This window comes from Oncorhynchus kisutch, linkage group LG2 (genome assembly GCF_002021735.2).
Source record: "Oncorhynchus kisutch isolate 150728-3 linkage group LG2, Okis_V2, whole genome shotgun sequence".
Taxonomy (NCBI): Eukaryota; Metazoa; Chordata; class Actinopteri; order Salmoniformes; family Salmonidae; genus Oncorhynchus; species Oncorhynchus kisutch.
The window spans coordinates 51727414-51744535 of NC_034175.2; positions in this window are offsets into that span (position 1 = coordinate 51727414).

Consider the following 17122-nt stretch of genomic DNA (forward strand, 5'->3'; position numbering starts at 1 on the left):
ATTTCATGGTAAAGTCTACACTGTATTCGGCGCATGTGGCAAATAAAGTTTGATTGGAATTTAAATGCATTCCAGGTGACTACCTCATGAAGCTGGTTGAGAGAACGCCAAGAATGTGCAAAGCTGTCATCAAGGCTACTTTGAAGAATCTCAAATATAAAATGTATTTTGATTTTGATTTGTTTAACACTTTTTTGGTTAGTACATGATTCCATGTGTTATTTCATAGTTTTGATGTCTTCAATATTATTATACAATGTATAAAATAGTTTAAAAAAAGAAAAACTCTGGAATGAGTAGGTGTGTCCAAACTTTTGACTGGTACTGTACAACCTTGGTATATGCTGATATATTTCACTCATGCTGAAAGCTCAGACCTTTATTTGCAGACCATTCTTACCCTCCACATTCTCACATCAGGCCAACACTCAATGTCTTGCTACTGTATGGCTAAACATTTTTCGATATTTTCCCCAAGCAAGTACCATAATAAATATATGACCGACTCTCCAGACAGAACGTCATTCTCCAGACAGAACGTCTGGAGAATGGAGAATCTCAGGTATCTCCCAAATGAACCCTGTATCTTTTATTTGCCTCAGGTTTTAGTATATGTTATTTTGATTTAATCATATATGTAGGCTACTATGGCCTTTCTGCATTTGATAGGCAGATTCTGTATTTTCAACAATGCAAGAAGACACATTGATGCAGTGACTAAAGTCAAAGAACTAGTTTATCATGGTGACATGAGGATTTGTCAAATATGTCACAGTATCCAACATTGGTGCTCCAGTTTACCCATAGTACAGCATAAGATTGCAGGCAGTGATCAACTGTTCTATGTGGTCCCATTGAATGAAGTGAGTCAAATCTAACTTGTACATTTCCAAAACAGAGCACAATAATGCTGGCATCGGAGGCATCATGCTCTCTTTGAATAAGGACGCACTGCCCAAGTCTGACAGATGATGGCGCCTCAAGCACAAGAGGGGACTAACAGGTACCCTAAAAGAAGAAGTTACTTTTTTTGTAGCAGGTTAGGAGAATTTAGGCATACGGTTAGGAGAATGAACGTAGCAGGTTAGAAGAATTAGGTTAAGACTAGGAAAAGGGTTAGGGTTTAGGGATACCGAAAATGCTCTCCTAAACTGCTAGGAAAATCACTTCCAGTCATCGTTGTATCCAAGTTATATCCATGAAGAGTCCTCTATCTATCTCTATGGGTCCAAGAGAAATTCAAACACCCTTTTCATGCCACTTCGATACAGCTACAACCGGAAGTAACTTTTTTGTAGCAGATTATAGGAGAATTAGGTTGAGGTTAGGAAATGGGTTAGTGAAAAAATGCTCTCGTAACCTGCTAGGAAAACCACTTCGGGTCATAGCTGTATCGGTGTGGCATGAAAATAGTTTGTCCTGTTTTGTGTGAGTGTTCAAAAAGGATTGTAATATGCATTATTTATTTAGAGTTTTACAAGAAGTAAGTCACCTATGACAAGTAACGACTCATCAATACAAATAAACAATAACTGTAAGTGCCCTCGGTCATTACTGAACCAAGATATTTCTAGACCAAAATGAAGTACTACTGAGAGCCAATCTCCCAAATATGGACAATAAATAGTTGGAGGCTTTGAGAGGGTGGTAAGGCTTTTGATGGTAGCCTGAGTGACTCAAAGGTGTCGTGTCCTGATGATTAGCAGGTATTTGTAGTCCATACATTACAGTGGCAGATGGCTGCAATCGGAGAAGCTCATGGGAGGTGACATGTCCCTTTGTATGCTGGGACATTGTAGATTGTGGCAGACTTTTGAGGTCTGCAGGGTCACTGCACAGAAGATGGTGGCTGATCAGACACAAAGAGATACAAAAGCCAGATGTCCTAAGCGTTTGCACCAATAGGGACAAATCACCTGTTAAATTCCCTTTTGAAATAGATTCAAACGTAAGGGAAAGCTTAGTAAATCTGGCCCATATTCTTCTACCTGTGTCCACTTTCCTCTTCTCAGTACCTGACTGGATGAATGACAGACAGGCGTGTGATTGATCCTTCTGGGAACCGTGTCACCTGCTAGGTCTCCCTGTTTATGAAGGTCTGGAGACACCTGCTTAATGTGGATGTGGTGGTAATGGCCAATGATGTAAGTATGTATGTCTATGGTCATGACTGAGGTCTCCATCATGCTCAGGAGATTGAGAGCTGCCAGAATGATATTATGATGACAAACGTATCTCTTTATGACAGTATTCTCTGGGTCAGGGTTTCCCAAAGTTGGTCCAGGGGTGGGGGGGTGTTAGGCTGTGGGAGTCTGAATCAGAGTACTTAACATACGGTAGAGCTATTATTTAAGATTCCTCTAGATTTAACAAAATTACAACAAAAAATAGTTTGGGGTTTGTAAGTCCTTATTTCATTGACATCCTATTGAATTGTTATCAGATTTTCTAGCAGCATGACTCCTGAGATATTGTATTATTTAGGGTAATTTCTTGTTTGTGACAGTTCCGTTTCCGAGATTTGTTCTAGGGTCTAAAACAAAGATGTCCACCTGCGTTTTACAATATCTGCCACTGACAAACGACACATCACAGCAGCTCTAAAGCATTCCAGAGATGCCCCAGCTCCTCTTACACCAGCCAAACTCACAGATCTTCATCTGACATTAGGTTGAGCTATCTATATGGTGAGGCCTGGTGGATGTCAGTACATAGCATTAACGCCATAGCACGTTGGTTACCTAGAGTTCATGTTCTAGGTTCTAGTGGACAGGGGTGAGTGGCCAAGCTTAAAGGAATCCACACCATGTCATGGGCTGAGGGTCAGGAGGTTAGAAGTAAGGGGTCAGAGGTTAGAGGTGAATCCACTGGAGCTGGTTGAAGACTGGGATGAGTCCTAGAGATAGTCATGGTTGGGGCTCCAAGGGTGAAAAGAGTCTCTACAGTTCAGTCATTGCATTCTATGCTCCCATGTGATTTATTTAACAATGTTTTGACCACTCAGGTCTTCATCAGGTCCAAGGGTCATGCCCCATGCAGGGCCACAGAGTGTGACATTATGCCCCCTGTTCTGTGTTTATTTCTGTCAGCCCCTGAGGGCCGGGTGGTGGGGGGGCTAGGAATGTGGGGATAGTATGCTTCAGAGAGTAATTTCTCATGTGGAAAGGGAACACATCACTGTCCATGATGATAATGGCTGATATTGTGTAAAACATGTGATCTACAATGACTGATCTTAGCTTCACATGCTCATTCTTTGAAATGTTTGATTGGATGTTCTATATGTCTTTTTCAGAGATACTTGGTGTCTGTATCTACTCTTTGTAACTCATGGATTGTATCGGAACAAAACCCAATCTGCTTTTTCCTCCAGTTTGGGATTTTAAAAGGAACCATTCTACTCCTTCACCACTAGAGGGCATATCACAGCTATTCTACAGTGAAGTACGCCGAGCACTCAAATTGGCCTGAGCTGTTTTTGAGTGAAAGAACCATTTTCCCTTCTTCACACTTTTTCTCAGACATTGTTTGCCGTCCTGCTGAAAGTTTTTACATGCAGAATTGAAAGGCGTGTGTGTGTTCTCTCAAGGGCCAAGCCATGAAAATTACCCTGATCGTCTTGCACCATTTCTGCCATAAACTGCAGCTGTCCGCTCAGTGTTAAAACATTTCTGTATGGCTGTCTGGCTGAACGAATGGCTGGCTGAAAATAGGAAGAATAACTATTTAATTCTGTGATTTTCCCTGGAGACGGTTTGTTTATTTTCTTGCACTCGCATATATTTTTTGTTACAGTGATTTAGAGGACATTTAATACAACACTGTTCTCATGGCAGTCTTCTTGAATTTTTTTATCCTAATTGATTGAAATATTGCATTTTTATGTTTGTAATATGCAGCATTTGTAGAATAATTACTTACAGAAAATGTCCCAAATCATGTTGTATTCCACATTACAGAGTGCATGCACTGTTCACTCAGTTGTAAATTCAAATAAAGTCCAGGCCAGTTTCCCACAACCCTTCAGTCACCCAGAGAGGAGTCAGCAACACAATGCTCCTCAAATGCTCTTAAAATACATGACCTCATTGACCTCTTTGAATTATAACCGCTAGGATTGGCCCTGGCTGTAGCACAATATGAGTCTTGTGATTGTGTTTTAATTCTAATGGCAAGCGAAAAGATGGCTTCCTCCAAAAGAGAGAGGGGAGCTGAGATGGGTGGATTTATGGGCCTTGTCCTGGCCGCCGGCCTCACATCCTCTCTGATCTGCTTTTACTCTGACGACCCCTGACCTCCAGAGTCATTAGAATGCTCTCTGAATGGTCCCATTGGCCCTCAGCCCATCTCACACTCACTCACTGCTTGTTTTTCGAATCAAATTACTATATTTAACAGGGACACTAGTCGCTGAGCCGCCTGGCCGGGCCAACTCCATCTAAACACACATCTGTTTGAAATTGTGACTGGCAATTATTTTATGTCATGTGCAAGTTTATTTTTGTCCCCCCCGCTCACTTTTGTTTGTTGTTGTTTGTTTTTCAGTAAATGTCTCTTTCTCTGCATTGCTAATATGGCCAAAAACCAGTAGGGATTCTGGGTCCTGGAACTGTGCTGTCACAAAGGTTAGTGGCAGGGCCGGACTACTGCATTTGGGGCACCAGGGCACCGACCTCCCAACCACCCTCAGCTAACTTACTGCATTTCAAGAGAAAATGTTTTAATTCAACGCTTTTTTTCTATGTGGCAAATATTTTTTGTTTGTTTTATAGGTCATCTCATGCTTCTGTTCCCATTTTTCCATGAGGCTGAGATAAATGTTTTCAGTTTGAAAGAAAATGTACTGCTATTCTACACATTTCCCTGCGTGCCTGTTCGGTAATCCGGCCCTGGCTAGTGGTGTGGCCGGAAAGAGGAAAATGGAAAACCACAGTAAGGTTTTTAATTCTGAAATACAAAGCAGGCAGATTTTTTATTCTATTCAGAGTGAGAGAGCAGGATTTTCAGACTGTCACTAAGTCAGAGAGAGCACTGTCTGTATCGCTGCCAGATCATCATTTTGTCTTCATTTTGTCTGTCTGTTATTCATGGATTTTTAAAACGTGGTCTGGTGGGAGAGGACTACACTGATATGACTACACTGATATGAAATGAAATGTTTTATTGGTTTAGTCCACGTATGTGATTTACTAGCCTGACGACTCACACAAAATTCTTTGCTACATACTTTAGTCTAAGACTGCCATCATTGAAGTCCTTTGTGGTGATGAGGGGCGACTGAATCATCTCTAACCAGAGTATCAAAACCAATGACACGTTTTTAATCCGCCGCTTTACCCATGTGTGATCTGGCTCTGGCCCACAACCCATTGATGTCTGCACCAATCAGACAGCCCAGAATGTGTTCTCATTCAGTGAAGGGTCAGGGAGGTACTAAGATCCAGACTCATTGCAGACAAGAAACTAATGTCCGTAGGCTTGCCGTAGCATTTGGCCAGTGCAAGGAGCCTGGGTAGCCAGGCAAGTGATTTACTAGGATAGGAGAGGCTGTATTCTTCTTGTATCTCATATTTATTGACTGCTGGCTGATACCAACTACAGATAGTATTAAGCCATAAGTGTTAACATGTGAGCATGTGCATGCGTGCTGCGCACATGCTCACTCTGTGACAGAACATCCCTCACATTCTTTCTGCCCCACAGTTGGATCACATTTAAAGGACAATCACTCCAGTTATGTCCTAACCTCATTTATTCTTCTTCCAGCTGGCTTTAGACCAGAAACCCCTTTGTCCTCCGAGACCTTGTTCTAACAGTGTACTTAAGGGACAGCCCAGGTCAGGCCAATGTTCTCACAATATCCTCTGGTTATCCAGTAATAAAGATGTCTTCCACAGATGTCTTTAGTCAATGGTTGATAGGGCCGAAGAGAGTGGTGGGAGAGGCCAATATTCCTGGACCTGGGGATCACGTTCCCTCTGCAACAACTGGCCCCATAATTGCCACAGAATATAATGGGCGTCTTCATGACCATTAAACTGGCCTATGATTAGTGGCTAAAACCCATAGCAATCATGGTGGATTTTTTCAAGAATGATTGGTTTGTCAAAAATATTTCACTTTATTTGTTTGACAACATACAGTGCACTCAGAAAGTATTCAAACCCCTAGCCTTTTTACACATTTTGTTACGTTACAGCCTTAATCTAGAATTGATTACATATTAGTTTCATATTAGAAATGTTTGCAAATTTATTACAAATAAAAAACAGAAATACCTTATTTACGTAAGTATTCAAACCCTTTGCTATGAGACTCGAAATTGAGCTCAGGTGCATCCTGTTTCCAGTGATCATCTTTGAGATGTTTTTACAACTTAATTTGAGTCAACCTGTGGTAAATTCAATTGATTGGACATGATTTGGAAAGGCACACACCTATCTATATAAGGTCCCACAGTTGACAGTGCATGTCAGAGCAAAAACCAAGCCATGAGATCGAAGGAATTGTCAGAGAGCTCCAAGACAGGATTGTGTCAAGGCACAGATCTGGGCAAAACTAGCAATCGGGGGAGAAGGGCCTTGGTCAGGGAGGTGACCAAGAACCCAATGGTCACTCTGACAAAGCTCCAGAGTTCCTGATGGGAGAACCTTCCAGAAGGACAACCATCTCTGCAGCACTCCACCAATGAGGCCTTTATGGTAGAGTGGCCGGACGGAGGCCACTCCTCAGTATTAGGTACATGACAGCCCGCTTGGAGTTTGCCAAAAGGCATCTAAAGGACTCAGACCATGAGAAACAAGATTCTCTGGTCTGATGAAACCAAGATTGAACTCTTTGGCCTGAATGCCAAGCGTCACATCTGGCGGAAACCTGGCACCATCCCTACGCTGAAGTATGGTGGTGGCAGCATAATTCTGTGGAGATGTTTTTCAGCAGCAGGGACTGGGAGTAGTCAGGATCGAGGGGAAGATGAACGGAGTAGGGTACAGAGAGATCCTTGATGAAAACCTGCTCCAGAGTGCTCAGGACCTCAGACTGGGGCGAAGTTTCACCTTCCAACAAGACAACAGCCCTAATCACACAGGAAGGACAACGCAGGATTGGTTTTGGGACAAGTCTCAATGTCCTTGAGTGGCCCAGCCAGAGCCCGGACTTGAACCCAATTGAACATCTCTGGAGAGACCTGAAAATACACTCCCCATCCAGCTATGCTCCCCATCCAACCTGACAGAGCTTGTGAGGATCTGCAGAGAAGAATGGGATAAACTCCCCAAATAAAGGTGTGCCAAGCTTGTAGCATCATATCCAAGACGTGAGTCTGTAATCGCTGCCAAAGGTGCTTCTGAATACTTATGTAAATGTGATATTTCAATTTCTAAAAACATGTTTTTGCTTTGTCATTGTGGGATTTTGTGTTTAGATTGATTAGAATAAGGCTGTATAACAAACAAATAAAATGTGGAAAAAGTCAAGGGGTCTGAATACTTATCGAATGCACTGTACTTAGGCTTGTGGTTTGCTTATAAGATTCCTGGATAAAATAGTCAATAATTGTTTGCAAATGATAATATTCATATGTTTATGATAAATGTGTTGTTTAACATGAGAGTCAGGTTTAACTGTGAGGACTAAATTCACGAACAAGGATGTCCAGGGGAATGCACAGTACCACAGTGATAGCCACCAGAGTCTCTAGCTAGTGATAATGCCAGTCCAGTCCAACTGTTTTGGCCCTGCACCCCCACCCATGTTGATGTGACGTGTGAGAATCCTTTCCCACCTAAAATGGAAGGTTTTGACATGTTGCTAGTGCTAAAAGCCCAGATATTGGTGTGGGGTTTAGCACTATGCTTAAATTACACTAGTAAGTGTCTCTCTCCATCCCTATGGGCAGAATGACTGAGGGTATTGTACATGTTCTGGGGGGCTAGTAGCAAGTAGCACAGGTTGACATAAGAATCAACACTTAAAGTGTAACTAGAATTGCCTTTCTAATGCTAATTTTATGAATTTATTGATTTGTTTTTTCAGTGCTATTTCAGTGTCTTGGGCATCTAGATGAAATAATGATCAGTGTCATTACTGTGTATTAATCAGAGCTTGTTTTATGTTGTCTTAATAAACTCCCAAGTGCAACAGAGTCACTTAGGCAGATGGAGGGATATTGAACAACCGATGCTGATTTGCAAAGGGCCATATCATGAATAATTACAGGTGGATTATACAGTGACATCCGACTGGGAATACACTGGTTGAATCAATGTTGTTTCCACGTCATTTAAATGAAATGACGTTGAACCAATGTGGAATCGACATGTAATTAACGTCTGTGCCCAGTGGGATCTATGGTTCGAGTGCCACGGTGGTAGACCTCTTTAGCTTTGTTAACATGTCTGTGTGTAAGGAAAGATAAAACATTTTAAAGTAGTTAAACGAGCTGTCTCTATTTGCAGTTATCTGTTTGCTGTTCATCTTTTCTTTGTTCATCAATTGTGTGTACATTTTCATTCTGACATGTATGAGCAAAGGGAAAAAGAAAAAGGACTAGTGAACACTTTTACCCAACATAGGCACTACACTGGAGAATCCCAAACAAGTGTCTTCCTAGAGTTCCCTGAAAACTGATTGGTTGTGAAATAGCATGGCTGTCTTGGGGTATGCTGATTGCTCCTGCTAGAGCTGTTGGTACAGAGATGGGTTTCCTGTTCCTGTGTGAGGGCAGGAGGGCATGCAGGCAGGCGGGCGCTCTGGGCGGATAGGCCTGTCAGCGCTGTCAGCATCGCACCACAGCTGGGTGGGTTCAAATACTATTTGTCATAATTTCAAATACATTAGCTGGGCTTGATTGATCTTGCCTGTCACAATCGATAAAATACAATAGTCGCAAAAGTACAAACTCCACCCACCTGGCACTCCAGACAGGCTAAAGAAAACACTCAAAGTATTTGAAAGATTTCAAATAGTATTTGAACCCATGTCTGCATCGCACCACAGCTGGGAAACCTCACTGCTCTACTCTGCTGTACAGCTGGAGTCCATTTTAGGTAAATGTGAACTGCTGGCCACAGCACAGCGTTTTATTTAGCATTCCTTGTAAAGCCACGCTGGTGGAGAACTGAAGAGCACACGAATGCGGAGAAGCACGCACACACAAACACATTGTTTTATAACTTCATAATTAACTGTGTATTTGTTAGGGCGCATGCAAGTGGTTTGAAAGAATGACCTTCCTAACTTTCACAAGAATAATACTCTCATATAAACTGAAAGCAAAACCACAAGGCCATGTAAAATGGTTTCTACTATTTTATCACCAGCCATGTAAGGGGTTATGTTCGCACTGTTATGTGCTAGTAGCTAGCAAAATCATCTGCTTTTCTTTTCTGGGGTGTCTTAGTTGTCTGCACATGTAGCTTGTTAAAGTGAATATCAATAGAAACATCTTCAAGACACCTCAGGCGATCACGATCTAAAATGCCTTCTGAACAAACCCCCAGGCGTCGAGCCTCAGCTAACTCAGCTAGCTCTCTGACACTCAGTAAAATTTTAATTACGGAGAAGATTTTCCGTCTGAACCACTAGGGCCTCTCCTGGGGGATGTTCAGTGTACTGCAGGAGAGATGCCTTTCATGTTGGTGCATGACACTAACCTGACTTGGGGTCGATGTATGGAGAGAGAGAGAGCCAATGACACTCTGTCACGATCCTTATGATAGTTAATGACCTTTTGATGGTTTTGGAGATGTAAGGTTGGTGGACTCGTTGAACCACCAGTGTCCAGTGGTTTCTCTGTCATATGTAAAAAGTAAGCGCATCAACCTAAATTATACGATATGTGTGCGAACAATTTAAAATGATGTGATAGTTAGCCACCACAAAAGCAAACTGGTCACACCAGGTCTTGAGGTAGAAACATAAAAATAAATTGAATCACAAGGAAAGACAAGAATATCTCCAAATATTAAATCAAAATGTATTTGTCACATGTGCCGAATACAACTCTACAGTGAAATGCTTACTTACAAGCCCTAAACCAACAATGCAGTTTAAATAAAAAATAAGTGTTAAATAAAAAATAACTGTAACAAATAATTAAAGAGAAGCAGTAAAATAACAATAGTGAGGCTATATACAGGGGGTACCGGTACAGAGTCAATGTGAGGGGGCACCGGTTAGTCGATGTAATTGAGGTAATATGTACATGTAGGTAGAGTTAAAGTGACTGCATAGATAATAAACAGAGAGTAGCAGCAGCATAAAAGGGGGGGGGGGCAATGCAAATAGTCTCAGCAGCCATTTGATTAGCTGTTCAGGGGTCTTACAGTAAGGCTTGGGGGTAGAAGCTGTTAAGTCTTTTGGATCTAGACTTGGCACTTCAGTACCGCTTGCCATGCGGTAGCAGAGAGAACAGTCTATGACTTGGGTGGCTGGAGTCTTGACAATTTTTAGGGCCTTCCTCTGATGGCCTGGTATAGAGGTCTTGGATGGCAGGAAGCTTTGCCCCGGTGATGTACTGGGTCATATGCACTACCCTCTGTAGTGCCTTGCGGTCAGAGGCCAAGCAGATGCCATCCCAGGCAGTGAGGATGCTCTCGATGGTGCAGCTGTAGAACGTCTTGAGGATCTGAGGACCCATGCCAAATTTACACACCCTTCATGGGATGGAGCTATTTTCAGGATATGTACATTGGTTCATTCCCAACAATGTCACTGTGGTTCATCAGACCACTTCTCCCACAGTAAGTCTTGGTGTTAAAGGAGACACATGAATGATTTGCCTGGTGGACTACTGTGCCATTGCATAGACCAGTGGAGGCTGCTGATGGGAGGACAGCTCATAATAATGCCTGGAATGGAGCAAATGGAATGCCATCAAACACATAGAAACCATGTATTTAATACTATACCACCTATTCGCTCCAGCCATTAACATGAGCCCATCCGCCCCAATTAAGGTGCTACCAACCTCCTGTGGCATAGACCCATCAAACTCAACTCTGGACCTCGAAGCCAGTTCCACTGCGTTTTTTCATTGTTCACCTCTTGCTGGGGACTGTATTAGACTTGGGACACCAGGTGGGTACAATTAATTATCAGGTAGAATAGAAAACCAGCAGGCTGTAGGGTAAGTGTTGAATTCCCCTGGTAAGAGATTATAGAGGGAAACAGGCTGTTTGTTTGGGCAGCTGGTTTCTGCTGCATCATGACCTCTTCTTGTTTCCTGTACCATGTGACAGAGGGGGATTCTGGGGGAGTATATTATCCCTGTGACATGCTGAGGTCCCTTACCCACTTAATGTAATCAGGGGTAATTTACTTGCTGCAAATCCTCATCTGACCCATTCTTATGACGACTTGAGAAAAGACACATTACAAAATCAGACCATGGCATGTATTTTAAACATCTCAGAGTGCTGATCTAGGATCATTTTTGACTTTCAGATTATAATGAATGGACAGGGGAGATATGATCCTAGATCAGCACTACTACTCTGAGATGCTTTGTGAATATTGTCTCAGGAAGTAAATTAAGGGTAGAGGATATTTAACACTAGCATAAATACCTGAGGTGCCTCTAACCCTAAAACCCTGTTTCTCTATTATTCTAGCTGTTCTGCTGTTCAAACTGTCATTTCAGTTTGTATTTTGGGGTATAATTGCAATGGTGAAATGTTGAAAATAGGCACCCAGGACAGCCTAGCAGGAGTTTCCATCTCCGCCCACTGTGCTCCACTCTGTTGAATCCCTAGTTTAGGTCTGTCTCTCAGTCCCAGAACTAGGTGGTCACAGGGTCAGGGTTTGGGTGGACACCGCTCAGCCTATTAGTGTGATTCCCCCAGATGTAAAAACAGGGAATTAGAGGGCTTTTATAGTTAAGGGGAGGTTTAAGGTAGGTTCTTGGGTTAGTGGCCTGGGTTAAGAAAGACAAGTGAGCCAAACCAGTAGAACGTTAGCCAAAATCTTACTGCCTCTACTTACAATACTAAATTTGATTGTTATATAACTCTTTGCTCAGATTATTTTTTTGCCAATGGAATTCCCCCTCTACTTTCCGATTATAAAATAATTAAACAGAATGTTTGGCTCAATTAAGCATTTTAAAGTTGAGTTTTCCATACATAATGATTACAAAATTGTTTCTTACACTTTCTTAAGTTATAAAGTACTTACAACAGCAATTTCCGGAGGAAAATTATGTGGGTGGAGTGGTCAGGGGTGGAGTGGTGATGGGTGTATCCATCCCAAAGGCCAATTACAACAGGAAAGGGAAATATATTATAAACATAAAAGGAACTATGAGCCTCCCTGACCAGCTAGGGCTCGAACAGGGTCATCCATTCTCGCCTCTCCCTTACCTCTCACTCTCACTCACAGAAGTCTTCAATCAGCAATCCTCTGCCCTCAACCCAAAACCCCATTCACAAATGCATTCTTCTTTAACAGCCCACACAGCTCTTGCCCCCTTGTAGCCATTGACCTCTCCGGTGCTTCGTCACAGTAGCAGCGTATAAATGAAAGGTCACGGATCATAGCAAGGTCCTGTTTCTCTATGGTCTCTACCCAGAGTCAGGCCACAATGCAGTCCTTCATGGAGGAGTGTGCACATCCTCTGGGCTGAGACTAGGGTGATAATAACTTATGGTGTCAGATTAAGCCATATTGTGTTGCATAGGCTACTGCCTGGAGGCTTGGGTGATAGTCCAAGACCTCTCTGGTGTAAAAGGTGCCCCTTGACACAGTTCTCGCCCCTCTGGTCTCAATGGACTGGGCTGTGTACAGGAAGATTTTGATGAGCGAGAGTGAGAGGTAGCGAGAGTGAGAGGTAGAGAAAGAGAAAAACATAGAGAGGGAAACAGAGAGAGAGAGAGAGACATAGAGAAAGAGGGCCCCAGTCCAATCACTTTATTATGATGACCTGCCCTCTTGGGTCAAATGTGAAAATGTGACACACTGTTGTTTCTAAAAATAGAATGAGATTCTTTCATCCACTCTCATTCACTCTCTGAGTGTACAGCCTCTTTTGATCTCCGTTTTGTGTGTGCTATCTAATGTTTCATTAATGGATGTATAAATTTGCATGATTAGTGGTCTTGTGTAGATATGAAGAGTTTCATTCCAAAATGCTCCATATCCATTTTTAGAATGAGCTTTTACTGTTTAAAGAACTTCTAAAAGAGATTGGTGTGTTTTTTCACCACCTAATCATGGCATGGGGTTGTTCAATGACACGTATTTGTTTGACGTCTATCACTTGATAGTTTCATTTCAGAAAGACAAATGATCATGTTTTATTGCAAAACGCTACAGTGAGGGAAAAAAGCATTTGATCCCCTGCTGATTCTGTATGTTTGTTCACTGACAAAGAAATGATCAGTATATAATTTTAATGGTAGGTTTATTTGAACAGTGAGAGACAGAATAACAACAACAAAAATCCTGAAAAACGCATGTAAAAAAAAGTTATAAATTGATTTGCATTTTAATGAGGGAAATAAGTATCTGACCCCCTCTCAATCAGAAAGATTTCTGGCTCCCAGGTGTCCTTTATACAGGTAACGAGCTGAGATTAGGAGCACACTCTTAAAGGGAGTGCTCCTAATCTCAGTTTGTTACCTGTATAAAAGACACCTGTCCACAGAAGCAATCAATCAGATTCCAAACTCTCCACCATGGCCAAGACCAAAGAGCTCTCCAAGGATGTCAGGGACAAGATTGTAAACCTACACAAGGCTGGAATGGGCTACAAGACCATCGACAAGCAGCTTGTTGAGAAGGTTGACAACAGTTGGTGCGATTATTCGCAAATGGAAGAAGTACAAAAGAACTGTCAATCTCCCTCGGCCCGGTGCTCCATGCAAGATCTCACCTCGTGTAGTTGCAATGATCATGAGAACAGTGAGGAATCAGCCCAGAACTACACGGGAGGATCTTGTCAATGATCTCAAGGAAGCTGGTACCAAAGTCACCAAGAAAACAATTGGTAACACACTACGCCGTGAAGGACTGAAATCCTGCAGCGCCCGCAAGGTCCCCCTGCTCAAGAAAGCACATATACATGCCCATCTGAAGTTTGCCAATGAACATCTGAATGATTCAGAGGACAACTGGGTGAAAGTGTTGTGGTCAGATGAGACCAAAATGGAGCTCTTTGACATCAACTCAACTCGCCGTGTTTGGAGGAGGAGGAATGCTGCCTTTGACCCCAAGAACACCATCCCCACCGTCAAACATGGAGGTGGAAACATTATGCTTTGGGGGTGTTTTTCTGCTAAGGGGACAGGACAACTTCACCGCATCAAAGGGACAATGGACGGGGCCATGTACCGTCAAATATTGGGTGAGAACCTCCTTCCCTCAGCCAGGGCATTGAAAATGGGTGGTGGATGGGTATTCCAGCATGACAATGACCCAAAACTCACGGCCAAGGCACCAAAGGAGTGGCTCAAGAAGAAGCACATTAAGGTCCTGGAGTGGCCTAGCCAGTCTCCAGACCTTAATCCCATAGAAAATCTGTGGAGGGAACTGAAGGTTCGAGTTGCTAAACGTCAGCCTCGAAACCTTAATGAAGATCTGCAAAGAGGAGTGGGACAAAATCCCTCCTGAGATGTGTGCAAACCTGGTGGCCAACTACAAGAAACGTCTGACCTCTGTGACTGCCAACAAGGGTTTTGCCACCAAGTACTAAGTCATGTTTTGCAGAGGGGTCAAATACTTATTTCCCTCATTAAAATGCAAATCCCCCAAAAATTTGACGTGTCTCTCACTGTTCAAATAAACCTACCATTAAAATTATAGACTGATCATTTCTTTGTCAGTGGGCAAACATACAAAATCAGCAGGGGATCAAATACTTTTTTCCCTCACTGTATATATACCCCTCACTCTCAGAGAAATAAGTAGTAGCAGTCAAATGTGACAAATAACTACATTTTTAATAAAGAACTTTTCAAATGATACATTTGACACATCCATACACAGTACCAGTCAAAGGTTTGGACACACCTACTCATTCAGGGGTTTTTCTTTATTTGTACTATTTTATACATTGTAGAATAATAGTGAAGACATCAAAACTATGGAATAACACATGTGGAATCATAATAAACAAATCAAAATATATTTTATATTTGAGATTCTTAAAAGTAGCCACCCTTCGCCTTGATGACAGCTTTGCACAATCTTGGCATTCTCTCAACCAGCTTCATGAAGAAGTCACCTGGAATGCATTTCAATTAACAGGTGTACCTTGTTAAAAGTTCATTTGTGGCATTTCTTTCATTCTTAATGTGTTTGAGACAATCAGTTGTGTTGTTACAAGGTAGGGGTGGTATACAGAAGATAGCCCTATTTGGAAAAAGACCAAGTCCATATGATGGCAAGAACAGCTCAAATAAGAAAAGAGAAACAACACTCCATCATTACTTTAAGACATGAAGGTCAGTCAATCCAGAAAATGGCAAGAACTTTGAAAGTTTCTTCAAGTTCTGTCACAAAAACCATCAAGTGCTATTGAAATTGGCTCTCACGAGGACCGCCACAGGAATGGAACACCCAGCAGAGTTACCTCTGCTGCAGAGGATAAGTTAATTAGAGTTACCTGCCTCAGAAATTGCAGCCCAACTAAATGCTTCACAGAATTCAAGAAACAGGCACATCTCAACATCAACTGTTCAGAGGAGACTGTGTGAATCAGGCCTTCATGGTCGAATTGCTGCAAAGAAACCACTACTAAAGGACACCAATAATAAGAAGAGACTTGCTTGTTCCAAGGAACACGAGCAATGGAAATTAGACCAGTGGAAATCTGTTTTTTTGGTCTGATGAGTCCAAATTTGAGATTTTTGGTTCTAATCGCCGTGTCTTTGTGAGACACAGAGTAGATGAACGGATGATCTCTACATGTGTGGTTCCCACCGTGAAGCATGGAGGAGGAGGTGTGATGTATGGGGGTGCCTTGCTGGTGACACTGTCAGGGATTTATTTATACACACTGTGTCAGGGCTATTTGACCAAGGAGAGTGATGGAGTGCTGCATCAGATGACCTGGCCTCCACAATCACCCGACCACAACCCAATTGCGATGGTTTGGGATGAGTTGGATCGCAGGGTGATGGAAAAGCAGCCAACAAATGCTCAGCATATGTGGGAACTCCTTCAAGACCATTGGAATCTGGTTAAGAGAATGCCAAGAGTGTGCAAAGCTGTCATCAAGGCAAAGGTTGGTTACTTTGAAGAATCTAAAATATTAAATATATTTTGTTTTGTTTAACACTTTTTGGTTACTACATAATCCCATATGTGTTATTTCATAGTTTTGATGTCTTCACTAATATTCTACAATGTAAAAAAAAAGTTGAAATAAATAAAAAACCTTGAATGAGTAGGTATGTCCAAAACTTTTGACTGTTACTGTAAATATACATTGTGCATTCGGGAAGTATTCAGACCCCTTGACTTCTACCACATTTTGTTACGTTACTACCTTATTCTAAAATGCATTAAAAAAATATATGTTTCCCTCATCAATCTACACACAATACCCCATATTGACAAAGCAAAAACAGGTTTTTAGAAATTTTAGCATATTATAAAAACTAAAAAAACAAATATCACAGCCTTGTGTCTTCTTGGGTATGACACTACACACTTGGCACACCTGTATTTGGGGAGTTTCTCCCATTCTTCTCTGCAGATACTCTCAAGCTCTGTCAGTTTGGATTGGGAGCGTCGCTGCACAGCTATTTTCAGCTGTCGCCAGAGTTGTTCAATCAGGTTCAAGTCTGGGCTCTGGCTGGGCCACTCAAGAACTTTGAGACTCCTACATTGTCTTGGCTGTGTGCTTAGGGTTGTTGTCCTGTTGGAAGGTGAACCTTCACCCCAGTCTGAGGTCCTGAGCATTCTGGAGCAGGTTTTCATCAATGATCTCTCAGTACTTCATTCCTCTTTCCCTCGATCCTGACTAGCCACCCAGTTCCTGCCGCTAAAAAACATCCCCACATCATGATGCTGACACCACCATGCTTCACCGTAGGGATGGTGTCAGGTTTCCTCCAGACGTGATGCTTGGCATTCAGGCCAAAGATTTCACTCTTGGTTTCATCAGACCAGAGAATCTTGT